Raw genomic sequence first — 14,703 nt, forward strand, 5'->3', positions numbered from 1 at the left:
GGATAAGGTGTCTAAGTCCATAACTATTTCTGGTTAGTACTTCACCCAACCCGGCATGGTCCATTTGGGTTGCATGGCACCATGCAATTGGATAGACTAAATGAGAGGAATAACACTAGGAGATTATTAATATATTATAAGTTCTAATATATTAATAATATTATTTGATTAGTTTGATCAAAGAATTAATTTGGAATTAATTAAGTGATCAAAAGATAACTAATTAAATATACGGGTTGATTATGTAAATAATTCATATCTTGTATACTGGGCTAAGAGGCTCCATGGATTATCAAGTTGGGTTCTACCCATAGGATGCTCCATGGATGCTCCATGGGAGTTACAAACCCATGGGTCATGGAAATGAAGAGTCATGACACATTAGGGTTTACATGGTGTAACCCTAGATGTGTCACACTATATAAGGATCCCATTCTCCACCAAAATCTGCTACACATATGAAACAAGAGGGCTAGGCCGATTTCATGAAGTGTGTATTCTCTCAAAAGTCTTTCCAAGAGCATTTGGTGTTGTGTGAAGCATTTGAGGCATCACACTTGGGGTGCTAGGCTCACAAGGTTTCAAGGAACATAAGCAATAACAAGGTAAGTTATTCTATCTTTCACTCAAGTTAGAAATTGTTCCCCATGTATGCTAGATAGGAATATAACCTTGGAATTCAAATTTGCATGATAATTAGACAAACATAGATCCAAGGTTATTAGGGTTGCATGTACACTTAGGAAGTGTTAGAATGCTCAAAACCCATCAGTGGTATCAGAGCCTAGGCTTGTTTGTTTGTTATTTGTGCTTAAAAGTTGAAAAAAGTCGAAAAACTTTCTGTCTGCCTGATGAACTCGCCGAGTCCATGGTGAGACTCGCCGAGTTCACTTGTATCTTCAACCTACTCGCCGAGTAGGTTCATGCACTCGACGAGTAGGAGCCACAGAGTGCAGATTTTCGACTTTAGTTGCTGGAAATGGACTAGAAACATTACCCTAAACTATTTTGGTACTTGAAAACTTGTTTAGATGGTGTAATGTCTTTGCTAATCCATTTACAACAACTAGTTATCAAAATTACAAAGTTTTAAGTGTAGTTTTGATTCATGAAAGTGTTTATGTTCATGTTCTTGATCTTATGATGTTTAGATGATCATCGGAATTATTTGTAACCTATGTGGTAGTTTAATTCTTGATCATTATGTGTTTTAATGGATTCCATAACTTGTCCTCAAGTTATGGAGAACCAAAAGTCACTTGAGTTAAAATCATTAAAAGAACACAAGAGTTAGAAAAATGAAGAGTCTTCATTTTTATTACTCTAATAAACTCATAAGTTACAAGAAATGAAAAGTTTTGAAAGTTTACAAAACTTGCCCTCAAGTTTTGGAACAAGTAAAGTCATGTTAAAAACTTTAGTTCCAACCCTTAGAATTTTAAAAGTTAAAATTCAACCCTTATACTTATATTATTATGATTTAATAATTATATATATATATATATATATATATATATATATATATATATATATGTATATGTATAAGAACAAAGTCGTCTTACCGCTAGTACGCCTCATTCACGAAGCCGGTCTATAAGGTGGGTATAAGGTTGTTGCCTATAAATTGGCAACTTAATGGGTGTCCACTCTCACCCACCGCTTGCTTGACCGGTGGAGGGTCGTTAGTCGAACGGGTAAGACAAGGACTTATAAATTCTCATTAAAAGTATGATGAATATTATAAAGTAACTAAATGTTTTATAAAATTCCCAATCTTAGTTACTTTAGGAAAAATGTGAATAAGATGCTAATCCATGAAATTACACTTTACACTTTGTTTAAGTCGTTGGTGGAGCCTGTGTGGTTAACCGACACACTAACTTGGACTTAACAAGGTAGGTAAAGGGTGACTTAAAGTTTATTATAGTATCGGTGGAGCGTGTGTGGTTTACCGGTACATCGATTGAGTGATAAACTTTAAGGGTACCAAGTGATTTGCATGGTTACTTCACACCTCATTTTGTGATCCTCGGTATCCCAGTCACAAAACTTGGAGGGCACACTAGAGATTGAAACATGCCTTTGAAAACTTCATTGAATCTCAAAAGAATCTAGGAATTTCTAAGAACCAATAAAAAACCTAATATTTAATATTTTGGTTTTCGTGGTGGAAATTGGTGAATCGTCATTCACCTACCTTTCAAATATGTTATAGCTTGGATTACGGCATACCTCTTCTAAGTTATAATATATTCTGATTGGATCCTAGCCTTAATATTACATTTGGGTGTTTTATTAAGGACTCTCCTAATATCTAAACTAATCTTGTCCTTTTCTTTCAGATGTCTTCAAACAATGCTGCTTCTGGCTCTAACCCTAATGGCTCCTTTACCCTTATGAACTTGTGTGGGAAAGTCACTTTTGATGGATCCAACTTCAATGAGTGGATCAGAAACATCAGAATGATTATCCGCTACGAGGACAAAGAATATGTCCTTGACAAGGAGCTTAAGGAGATTGATGAGACCACTACAACTCCTCAGGAGATCGCTGACTTTCAGGCACATGAAAGGGATGCTACGAAAGTGGCATGCATCATGATGGCCATGATGACAGCGGAACTTCAAAAGTGTTATGAGGATTTCTACACTTATGAAATACACCAAGATCTAATGGAAAGATACCCTCAAAGTGCACGACAAGAGAGGTATCAAATCATCTGCTCCATGATAACAACCATGATGAAGGACGGGGAATCCATCACGAGCCACATGCAGAAAATGCAAAGGTATGTGGATCGATAGCTGAAGCTTAAGGTGAACTTTCCTGAGGAGCTTGCAATAGATATTATTTTGCACTCCTTACCATCGTGCTATGATCAATTCCGCATGACATATCACATGAATAAGGAAGAGGTCACACTCAGCAAACTTCAGGGACTTCTCAAGACCGCAGAAACAGGTCTTAAGGGGAAGTCGGTTGTTAACACTCCTACTCCAAACTCTACTCCGGTTTTGGCAATCGGGAAAAGTTGAGGGAAGAAGAGAAAGAGGTCTTCTAAGGGTACCAAGCCTCGGACCCTTGATGGCTCTTCTTCAATTGGAACCAAGAAAGGTTTCGTCACTCCTTCTTCTGACCCAAAAGAGGCTGAATGCTTCTATTGCCACAAAAAATCACATTGGAAGCAGAACTGCCCAAAATACCAGCAAGATGTGAAGGATAGGAAAGTTAAACCCAACCATGCAGGTATTTACATTATCATTTCTAATAACTCACCCCATTCTAAATCTTGGGTCCTTGATACCGGTTGTGGTATTCATATTTGTTGTGACTTGCAGGGACTAAGAAGAAGTGAGAATCTGGAGCAAGGAAGAATAAACTTAATCATGGGGAATAGGAAAGCTTTACCTGTCACCAAGATTGGAGTTTATACTTTATCGCTAAGCAGTGGGTTTAGTTTAGATTTGAATAAGTGTTGTTATTCGCCAGAAATGGCAAGAAATATTATTTCCTTTCATGCATTGTATAAACAAGGTTTCACCTTTTCATTTGATAATGAAGTTGGTTCGATTAATGCTTTCTTTAATAATGTTCTTTATTTTAAAGCATTACCTTGTGATGGCGTGTATGAAACAGTATATGTGGTTAATAACTTAGGAAATAATGTATTGTGTATTGATTCTGTTAATAATAACTTGGATAAAGCATCATTATGGCATTGTCGTCTTGGACATATCAGCAAGAAACGCATATGCCAACTCCAAAAGGATGGAGTCTTGGAGTCATTTGACCTAAAGTCAGATGATAGTTGCGAATCATGCTTACCTGGAAAAATGACAAAGTCACCCTTCACAGGCTCGTGTGAGAGGGGTGAAGGTTTGTTGGACCTTGTACACACGGATGTGTGTGGACCATTCAAACATGCCACAAGGGATGCTAATCGTTATTATTTGACTTTTACTGATGATTACAGTAGATATGGATATGTCAACTTGATCAAGCATAAGTCATTGACTTTCGAAAGGTTTAAGGAATTTAAAACAGGAAGTCGAGAATCAATTGGGCAGGAACATTAAGATGCTTCGATCCGATCGTGGTGGTGAGTATCTTAGTTCAGAGTTCCTTGACTATCTAAGGGAATGTGGGATAGTCTCACAATTGACACCTCCCAGGACACCACAGTTGAATGGTGTGGCTGAGAGGCGTAATCGAACCTTGTTGGATATGGTTCATTCCATGATGAGTCGAGCTTCGCTACCAATCTCATTATGGGGTATGCCTTAGAGACTGCCACCCATATCCTTAATCTAGTCCCTACAAAGAAAGTTGCCAAAACTCCTCACGAGATGTGGACTGGTAAAGTGCCTAAACTAGACCACATCAAGATTTGGGGTTACAAGGCTTTCGTGAGACGCGAGACTCATGATAAGCTCGAACCCCGAAGCGAGAGGTGTATTTTCATCGGCTACCCACAACAATCCTTTGGTTACCTCTTCTACAGACCTAGTAAAAACGTGGTCTTTGTAGCTAGGAGGGCTTTCCTTAGAGAGAGAGAGAGAGAGAGAGAGTTCATAAGCCAAGGAAACAGTGGGAGGCATGTTGATCTTGAAGAAATCCAAGAGTCAAGCGGTGAAGGAACTTCAAACCCTAGCACTCAACTTGAGGAGGAAACTCCTGTTGAGCCAATTGACAAGTCTGTACCTCTGAGGCGGTCCACAAGGATTAGGAATGCTCCTGAGCATTACTATGGATTCCACATTACTGCAGAAGGTGATACACTTATCAGTGATAGACACTGATAGGTCTGGATGAACCTAGCAGTGGACAATCAAGTTTGGAACTTGGTTGAGAATGTACCAGGTCGTAAGACAGTTGGGTGCAAATGGGTCTTCAAGAAAAAGACCAACATGGATGGTAAAGTACACACTTATAAGGCTAGACTGGTTGCAAAGGGCTTCTCTCAAATTCCTGGAGTGGACTATGATGAGACCTTTTCTCTAGTAGCCAAGATTAAGTCTATTCGGGTTCTGTTGGCCATAGCTACATTTCATGACTATGAAATATGGCAAATGGGTGTCAAAACCGCTTTCCTTAATGGAAAGTTGGCTGAAGATGTTTACATGAGTCAGCCAGAGGGTTTTGTCAGCAACGAGTACCCTAATAGAGTGTGTAAGCTTGAGAAATCCATTTATGGATTGAAGCAAGCACCTCGCAGATGGAATCTTTGCTTTGATGAAAAGGTCAAGGAATTTGGCTTTTCTAGGAGTAAAGATGAGTCTTGCGTGTATGTCAAGGCTAGTGGGAGTATAGTTAGCTTTTTGGTGTTGTATGTGGATGACATACTACTCATAGGAAATGACATCCCAATCCTGCAGGAAGTTAAATCCTGGATTGGGAAGTGTTTCTCTATGAAGGACCTAGGAGAAGCTACCTATATTCTAGGGATAAGGATCTTGAGAGATCGAAGTAAAAGACTAATTGGACTTAGTCACAGTACTTACTTGGATAAGGTGCTGAAGAGATTCATCATGCAGGACTCCAAGAAAGGAGAGTTACCCATCCAGAGTAACACTAGATTGAGTAAGACACAAAGCCCTAGCACTGAGGCTGAGATAGCAGAAATGAGTCGAATACCTTATGCTTCGGCTGTAAGAAGTTTAATGTATGCTATGACATGTACTCGACCTGATGTAGCCTTTGCCCTGAGCATGGTTAGTAGGTATCAGGCGAACCCTGGCAGGCACACAGGACTGAGGTAAAGAATATCCTCAAGTACCTACGGAGGACTAAGGACTGGGTCCTTACCCTCGGTGGGAGTCATGACTTGAGAGTTGTAGGGTATAGTGATGCTAGCTTCCAGACTGATAGGGATAATTTCCGCTCTCAGTCGGTCTGAGTCTTTACCTTAAATGGAGGAGCAATTTCTTTGAAGAGTTCCAAGCAAGAGACAGTGGCTGATTCAACTTGTGAGTCAGAGTATATTGCAGCTAGTGAGGCGGCAAAGGAGGCGATATGGCTGAAGAAATTCATTGGAGACCTTGGAGTTGTACCAGCTGTTAAAGAGCCAATGGAAATTTTCTGTGATAGTGAAAGTGCTGTTGCCTAAGCCAAGGAACCAAGGGATCACGGGAGATCCAGACACATCGACAGAAAATACCATTTTATTAGACATCGAATAGAAGAAGGACTCCTCGTGGAAAAGAGGGTATCATCGGATGAGAACCCAGCAGATCCTCTCACGAAGGGATTGACTCGGGTTAAGCATCTCCAGCATGCTCGAAGCATAGGGCTGAAGGATGATATTAGATTTAGTAGTTAGATAACCTAGAAATTTGTAAACTTTAATTGACATTAGATGATGAATAAAAGGTGTTTTATTTATGAGTAAAGTGTTGCTATCTCTTGTCGATCGTTTACTATATTTCTTTTGCATGTTTTGACTTCTAGAATAATTTTGTTTGGTATAACATATTATTCAAACCTCCACAGTCGGTCATATGTCGGAAGTAGGTATGAATCAAGACTGTCATGATTGGTTGCAGAGGTCTACGGTGTTGGACAAGGCTACAACAATCTTGAGTGCTAATAAGTTCTGAGCATTAGACTCAGCCCACGCTCACTGGAATCACTTCATGGAATTCTATCTCGAGTGATCGTGAGACGATAATATCATATAAGTCTTCAAACCTAGAGATATGATTTGTTATTTACGAGGTGGTTATGCATTGATTGTACGAAAACGCATTGGTAACTCGATGTTATAAAGCATGCCTTTGTGTATAATTCAATGAGTGGTAGAACAAACATAAGAGTCGAAGTTTATCTGTTCCTTCTTGGATTAGAAGCTGATATCTGGGCCCCTCGATGATTTTGTTTTGACCTATGTACTGGGCCCGGTCATAACTAAGTTGATGTGTTCAATTAAGTTCTTTGTCAAACAAATCAGAAATCGAGAAACAAACTGCTGGACAATAAGTAAGACATTGTTCCATGTATTTGTCCGGATGATATCTAGAACAGAGGATTATATGATCACTTATCTTAAATGGCGTATCCTAAAGTACTAGAGTTATAGTTATTAGACTTATCCAAGTGGGAGGCTGTTGGATAAGGTGTCTAAGTCCATAACTATTTCTAGTTAGTACTTGACCCGACCCAGCATGGTCCATTTGGGTTGCATGGCACCATGCAATTGGATAGACTAAATGAGAGGAATAACACTTGGAGATTATTAATATATTATAAGTTCTAATATAATAATAATATTATTTGATTAGTTTGATCAAAGAATTAATTTGGCATTAATTAACTGATCAAAAGATAACTAATTAAATATATGGGTTGATTATGTAAATCATTCATATCTTGTATAGTAGGCTAAGAGGCTCCATGGATTATCAAGTTGGGTTCTACCCATAGGATGCTCCATGGGAGTTACAAACTCATGGGTCATGGAAATGAAGAGTCATGACACATTAGGGTTTACATGGTGTAACCCTAGATGTGTCACACTATATAAGGATCCCATTCTCCACAAAAATCTGCTACACATATGAAACAAGAGGGCTAGGCCGATTTCAAGAAGTTTGTATTCTCTCAAAAGTCTTTCCAAGAGCATTTGGTGTTGTGTGAAGCATTTGAGGCATCACACTTGGGGTGCTAGGCTCACAAGGTTTCAAGGAACATAAGCGAACACAAGGTAAGTTATTCTATCTTTCATTCAAGTTAGAAATTGTTCCCCATGTATGCTAGATAGGAATATAACCTTGGAATTCAACTTTGCATGATAATTAGACAAACATAGATCCAAGGTTACTAGGGTTGCATGAACACTTAGGAAGTTTTAGAATGCTCAAAACCCATCACTACAACGGGCAAGTTACTTGTTAAAAATAGACCTAAGATCATGATACCATCCTCTGCAAATCCAGGAGGAAAATATTCCCAAGACCGCATTCAGAACTCACTATGGTTACTATGAATTCGTAGTAATGCCCTTCGGATTAACAAATGCACCCACAATGTTCATGGACCTGATGAACCGTGTGTCCCGACCATACTTATCGAAATTCATAATAGCTTCCATCGACGACATACTAGTCTACTCCCGAAGCAAGGAACAACACAGTAAACACCTACGACAAGTCTTGGAAACATTTAGGGTGGAGAAGTTGTCTGTGAAGTTCTCGAAATGTGAATTCTAGATTCGAAGGGTGGATTTCTTAGGCCACGTGGTCAACAAGGAAGGGATACATGTGGATCCCTTAAAAATCAAGGCAATCGAAAACTGGGCGACCCTAAAAACACCAACATAAATTCGTCAATTTCTTGGTCTTGCAAGCTACTACAAGAGGTTTATTCAAAACTTTTCCAAGATTGCAAAGCCACTTACCACCTTGACTCAGAATGGTGTAACCTTCAACTGGGAGGAGAAACAAGAAACTGCTTTTCTAACACTAAAGCGACCCTTATTCATCACTCTGTTCTTGTCCCTCCCAGAAGGGACAAAAGATTTCGTGGTATACTGCGATGCGTCCAAGCAAGGCTAGGCTTCATTCTTATGCAACGAGGAAAGGTCATTTCATATGCCTCAAGACATCTTAAGAGTCACGAGGTCAACTATACCACACACAACCACGAACTTGGAGTAGTATTATTTGCTATGATGATCTGGAGACACTACCTTCATTGTACAAAGTGCACAGTCTTCACAGATCATAGGAGTCTCCAGCACATCTTCGATCAAAAGGAAATCAACATGAGACAACGACAATGGGTAGAACTACTAAATGATTACGAATGCAAGATTCGCTATCATCCAGAAAAAGCCAATGTAGTAGCAGATGCCCTTAGTCGAAAGGAATACTCGGGCCGCCAAGTAAAGTCATTAAACATGACTATCCATTAACACCTATCAACACAGATGAAAGAGGCCCGGCTGGCAGCCTTGAAACCTAAGAATGTGGTAGGTGAATCCTTAAGAGGAACATATAAAAATCTTGATGTCAAGGATGATGGAGCTCGTTACCTCATGGATCAAATCTGGATACCCAGATTCGGCGGTTACATATATGTGGTTATGAACGAAGCCCACAAGACCAGATAATCCGTTCATCCCGGTTCAGATAAGATGCACATGGACCTCAAGAAATTTTATTGGTGGCCAAATATGAAGGCAAAAATTGCTACCAATGTGGGCAAGTGTCTGACTTGCACCAAGGTCAAGGTAGAATACTAGAAGCCTTTGCATTTGCTACAACAACCAGACATACCCAAATGGAATTGGGGGCGGATAACCATAGATTTCATAACCAAGTTACCCAAGACAACGGGTGGTCTTGACACCATTTGGGTGATCAATGACAGGTTGACCAATTCCGCGTACTTCCTACCAATAAAAGAAACTTTCAAGATGGAGAAGCTAACCAGGACGTACATAAAAGAAATCGTACAATTGCATGGTGTGCCAACATCCATTATCTCTGATAGAGATAGTAGGTTTACCTCAAAGTTTTGGCAATCACTACAATAGTCCATAGGAACAAGAATCGACATGAGTACAACATACCATCCATAGACTGACGGGCAAAGCGAGAGAGCCATTTAGACGCTGGAAGACATGTTGAGAGCTTGTGTGATATATTTTGGTAAAGCTTGGGATACCCATTTAGCACTCATCGAATTATCATACAACAATAGCTATCACACTAGCATCAAAGTAGCGCCTTTCGAAGCTCTCTATGGTCGCAAGTGCAAATCCCCTCTGTGCTTGTGACAACCCGTAATTTATTCCGTCATTATAAACCATTCCCGTTAAATAAAATCGTTTGTATTCAATTTGTCCCGCTAAGTTTTGAGTTAAATTAATTTAATTGTGACTTTTATTTCGGTTTCATAAGTATCGGGATGCATTATAAACATTAAAATATTTTCCATATTCGTTTGGAAAAATTTAGTTTCATCTAAGTCGTGATTACGGCAAATTTATCGGGTACTTCCAAAAGCACCGTTTAACGTCAGTATCAGGTAGAATTCCACCGGGCCATAAACACAACCCCTATATAAGGGATAGAGCTACATCATTTTGAAGATTTTTCTCTCTCTTAAAACACGTTCTCTCACTACTCTCTCTCTCTCTCTCTAAAATCCGATTTTGATCAAAAAACCCCCTTTCAAGCCTCAAATTGGTAAGCAATCTATCCTAACTTGTTGTTTAACTTGATTGGTATGCAACTTCATGTTTAAATCACCCAAAACACCCATGAACAAGTGTTTACGATTGGGAACACCTCCCAAAACCGTGAACACCTCTAAAGTGGGTTTTGAAGCCCCAAAACCCCTCCAAATCACTTCTAGTGCTTAGATATGGCTTAGAAACTTGCATGCATGAGCTTAGGACCCCAAAATCTTACCATTTGCGGAATGGACATGAGTTTAAGGCCCAAGAACATGCTTGGACCGTAAACCCTCATTCATGGACCATAAACATCTTTTAAGGTGTTAGTTTCCCCCCTAAACACCTCCAAAAGCTTCCATGAGAGTATAGAACCTTATAATCCTTCATGAGATGCACCAAAACATACACAAATGAGTCACATTTAAGTTTACGGCCGAAGAACATTCTTGGGCCATAAACACCCCTCCTTAGACCATAAACGCCTCCAAAGGGTGTTAAAGTGCCCTTAACACCTTGTGTGGCTTGGAATTGGACCTAGAACTTTGTGTGCTTAACCTATAACCACCAAATCACATGAATCATGAACAAGCATGAGTTTATGGCCGTAAAATCATGTGTTTACGGTAGTAAACTCATCAAGAGCATCTTCATAGACCGTAAACTCCTTTTCCAAGCTCAATTCAAGTCCCGGTCACTTCCTAAGCCATGGAATCAACCCTAGAACCTTCCCTTGTACATTGTAAAACCATTTAGCATCCAAGAACACACCACCGATGAGTTTACGGCTGTAAACTCATGGGGATATGGTCATTGGACAGTAAACTCGCCTAAGGGCTTACTCTTGAAGAGTAAACTCCTTATCTAGACCCTACACACCCTTAGATGCAACCCGAATCATTCTAAGCACTTGATATAAAGTGTTTTCGCGCCTCGGAGTGTATATTCTTAATTAATTAGCATTTCAAGGTCTAATTAGATACAAATGTGTATCTCTTCATATTAAATAGGAACCTCGCGTGTAATCAAGCCCCAAACTGACGTTTAGCATCCAAACCAACACGTTTCTTGACTGGTGAGTTCATACCCCTACGTCTTTTTTTAGTGTTTTTCAATGTTTTCAGGGGGAGAATACAAGCAAATTATGAATGTTTTCGAAACTTAAAACTGATGTAATTCTATATATATCTGGCAAACATTTAGATATCTTTACCCCTTATGTATTATGTGGAGCATAAGGGATGTTTTATCGAATATAACTACGTGGATTTCAAGTACAGTAAAGCAAACAATCAAAACAATCAAATTATTATGGGAATAATTTAGGATCTTCAGTTTTAGTTTTACGAGTACAGATTTCATTCAAAGTTAATAGATAAACTATGTCTGATTCAGTTTATCTCTGTTTAATTTAGATTATCATGCCAAATAATTTCTTTGTATTCAATTGTTTTTACTGTATTATGTTTCAAAACGATTACGATGTTTGATAACGACCGAGTACACCGTGAATAATTTAATACTAGCTTGTGAGATTTGTCTTCATTAAACCCTTCGGGTTATCAGTAAATCCTCCCCGGAAGGATAACCAGAGTCTCCTGGAGGGAGAGCGTGGAATTTGTGAATAGATCTATTCGGGACTGACAATCCCACACCTTAACTGCTAGCTACAGTTAGGCGGGCACGCCTGGGGTGACAAATTCTGGATATCGTCTGACGCCTGAAGAACGTCAAGGAGGTCTCGAGTCATATTAGCATGGTAATCCGACTCACATTACGTATTAAAATATTAGTTTATTCACGGATTCTTTATTTTCCTTTAATCTGTAGTTTTATGTTTTAAAACTACCTACTATTGCACTGGATGGTATTACCAGGGGTTTTCAATCTAGAGTTTTACGTATTAAACTATCTACTGTTGTACCAAACGGAAATTCAGATGTTCTAACTAAATTGTCTTTATAAGAAAATATGTGATTTTCTTGGATAACGACTTTTTCAGAAAAACAAAGGAAACATGTTCTTTTTATAGCTTATGCTAATTTTCAAACTGCTTGTATTCTCAGGTCCACATTAGACAGGTACCTGCGATCTTTTGGAGAAGACGGAGTATATTGAAGATTCGTCTTAGCTTTTCTTTATATGATGTATAAACTTGTAACACTTTACTTTCAAACAAATGTAGATTATCCTATGTAATGTAATGGTTGTTTACTTCACTTACTATGTACATTGGTTGTGATACTTAACATGAAGTCAAATCCGCCCCGGAACGTTTCCGCCTTCGGTTTCAGGGTGTGACAGATTGGTATCAGAGACCTTGTTTATAGTAAACTAAGTATACCAAACCTTACATGGTATTAGACTGTAACAGCCCGGAATTCCATGTATTGTTATAATTATGATTTTGGGTGTTTTAAGAGGGGGACTCGGCGAGTTGGAGCTCAGGCTCGCCGAGTAGGATCGCGGATCTGGTCGCGGGTTCGCGACTGGACTCGGCGAGTCCGGATATGGACTCGGCGAGTCCGCGCTGTTTAGCGAAACCCTAACTTCCCAGGTTTGGGACATATATAAGGGGCCTTATGGCCGTCATTGTTCACCCTAGTCCTTTGAGTGAAACCCTAATTCGATTGTGAGCATCTGGAGCAAGGTAGAAGACCATTATTGATCTTGGAAGTGTTATTTTGCAAGGAGGAGGAGGCTTGGTTAAGGGAACAACAGGAGAAGCGATATTCTGAGGGTTGGGGACACAGAGCAACGTTATTCAGGTAATATTTTCGAGTTGTTCCCTTCTATGTTGATGTGTATATGGGTTTAGGGTTATGGAACCCTTTTGTGGTTAGATTGAGTGCTTCCTTAGTCCCCGAAGCGATTGGCACCCTATATTGGGACTCTTGGAAGTCCAGAGTGTCCCATGCCTGAGCTTTTCGGGAATCAATGGAGGTTTTGGATTGGAATCCTTATGCCTTAGGTCAAAACGTCAATTATGCGTCATGAGGTGTATTATGAGCACCGAAATAAGGACTTTACGTGATGGACCAGTCTAGGAAGGCCAGACCTATGAATTGCCGGAGCAGATCTGGCCTTAGAAAGCAGTTTGAGCGGTTGCATGGCATGGACTCGCCGAGTCCGATGAACAGACTCGGCGAGTGGCTTGAAGATGCCCTTGGACTCGGCGAGTTGTATGAACAACTTGGCGAGTAGGTTGAAGATAGCCATAGACTCGGCGAGTCTGTCCTTGGACTCGGCGAGTCTTGTCGAAGAGTCCCGATATTCTAGGGTTGAGTCGAGAATCGGTGAGTCAAGGGATGACTCGGTGAGTTGAGGGTGAGTGGACTCAGAGTTGTTGAACTCGGCGAGTCTCGGGGTGACTCGGCGAGTTAGATCGCGGATTGAGTGAAGTTCTGGATATGGGAACTCGACGAGTCATTGGGTTGACTCGGCGAGTAGGGTCAGTCAGGGGTTGACTTTGACCTTGTCTTTGACCAAGGGTTGACCAGGGGTTCCAGGGGTATTTTGGTAATTGTTGATTATTGTTGAGTTCAGTGCATTGGTGGCTGTCCGGAGGTGGAGACCGTATCAGTGATTGGAGCAGCTTGAATTATCTATTCAGTCGGCAGTTTCGAGGTGAGTTATCCTCACTATATCGCTAGGGTTTATGGCACCAAGGCCAACCTTTTTATCGGATGGGAATCCGGGTATTTGTCAGTTATTATGTTATGGGCCGGAAGGCGTTATGTGTTGTGGGCCAGAAGGCATTGCTATGTGGACCGGAAGGTCATGGCCTGGAAAGGCGTATGTGTGCATTTAGTATGTTGACTGATTCGTAGGGTGATGTTATGCTAGTGACCGGCTAGGTCGGTATCTTGAATAGAGTAATGCTATGTTATGTGGTCTGTCGACCGATTGCTGACTGTGAACTGTTATATGATTATGTGTTATGCGTATGATTGCTAGACCTAGGGTGTGACCCCGTATGCAGGGTCGTTCTATGTTTTGTTATGATAGGTATGCTTGTTATGCGGTGGGCCGGAAGGCAATATGTTATGGGCCAGAAGGCAATATGTTATGGGCCGGAAGGCAATATGATATGGGCCGGAAGGCGATATGTGTTGGACCGGAAGGTCGTGGCCTGGAAAGGCGTATATGTGGTTGGTATTTTGGGGGTATCTCACTAAGCTTTCGGGCTTACAGTTGTGGTTTTATGTTTTCAGGTTCTCAGGAGTCTGTGGCAAGGCAAAGGTGTGATCGTACCGTTCCTCGCGTTGATGTTTTATGATATGAACCTGGGAAAATACTCTGTTAAATAATGTATTGAAAACCTTTTTGTAACAACGTTATTAAAATGAGTGGTTTTGAAAAGTTTTAATTGTTTTGAAATTTTGGTCGTTACAAGTTGGTATCAGATCCTTGGTTTGAGTGAATTGGGGGAACATTCGTGTGACTCCAGTCTCAAATCGAGGAGGATTTTAAAAAGATAAAATTTAAAATGGTTTTCAAATTAATTAAAGGGAGGACGCGGAGGTACG

Source organism: Lactuca sativa, chromosome 4 (genome assembly GCF_002870075.4).
Source record: "Lactuca sativa cultivar Salinas chromosome 4, Lsat_Salinas_v11, whole genome shotgun sequence".
Taxonomy (NCBI): Eukaryota; Viridiplantae; Streptophyta; class Magnoliopsida; order Asterales; family Asteraceae; genus Lactuca; species Lactuca sativa.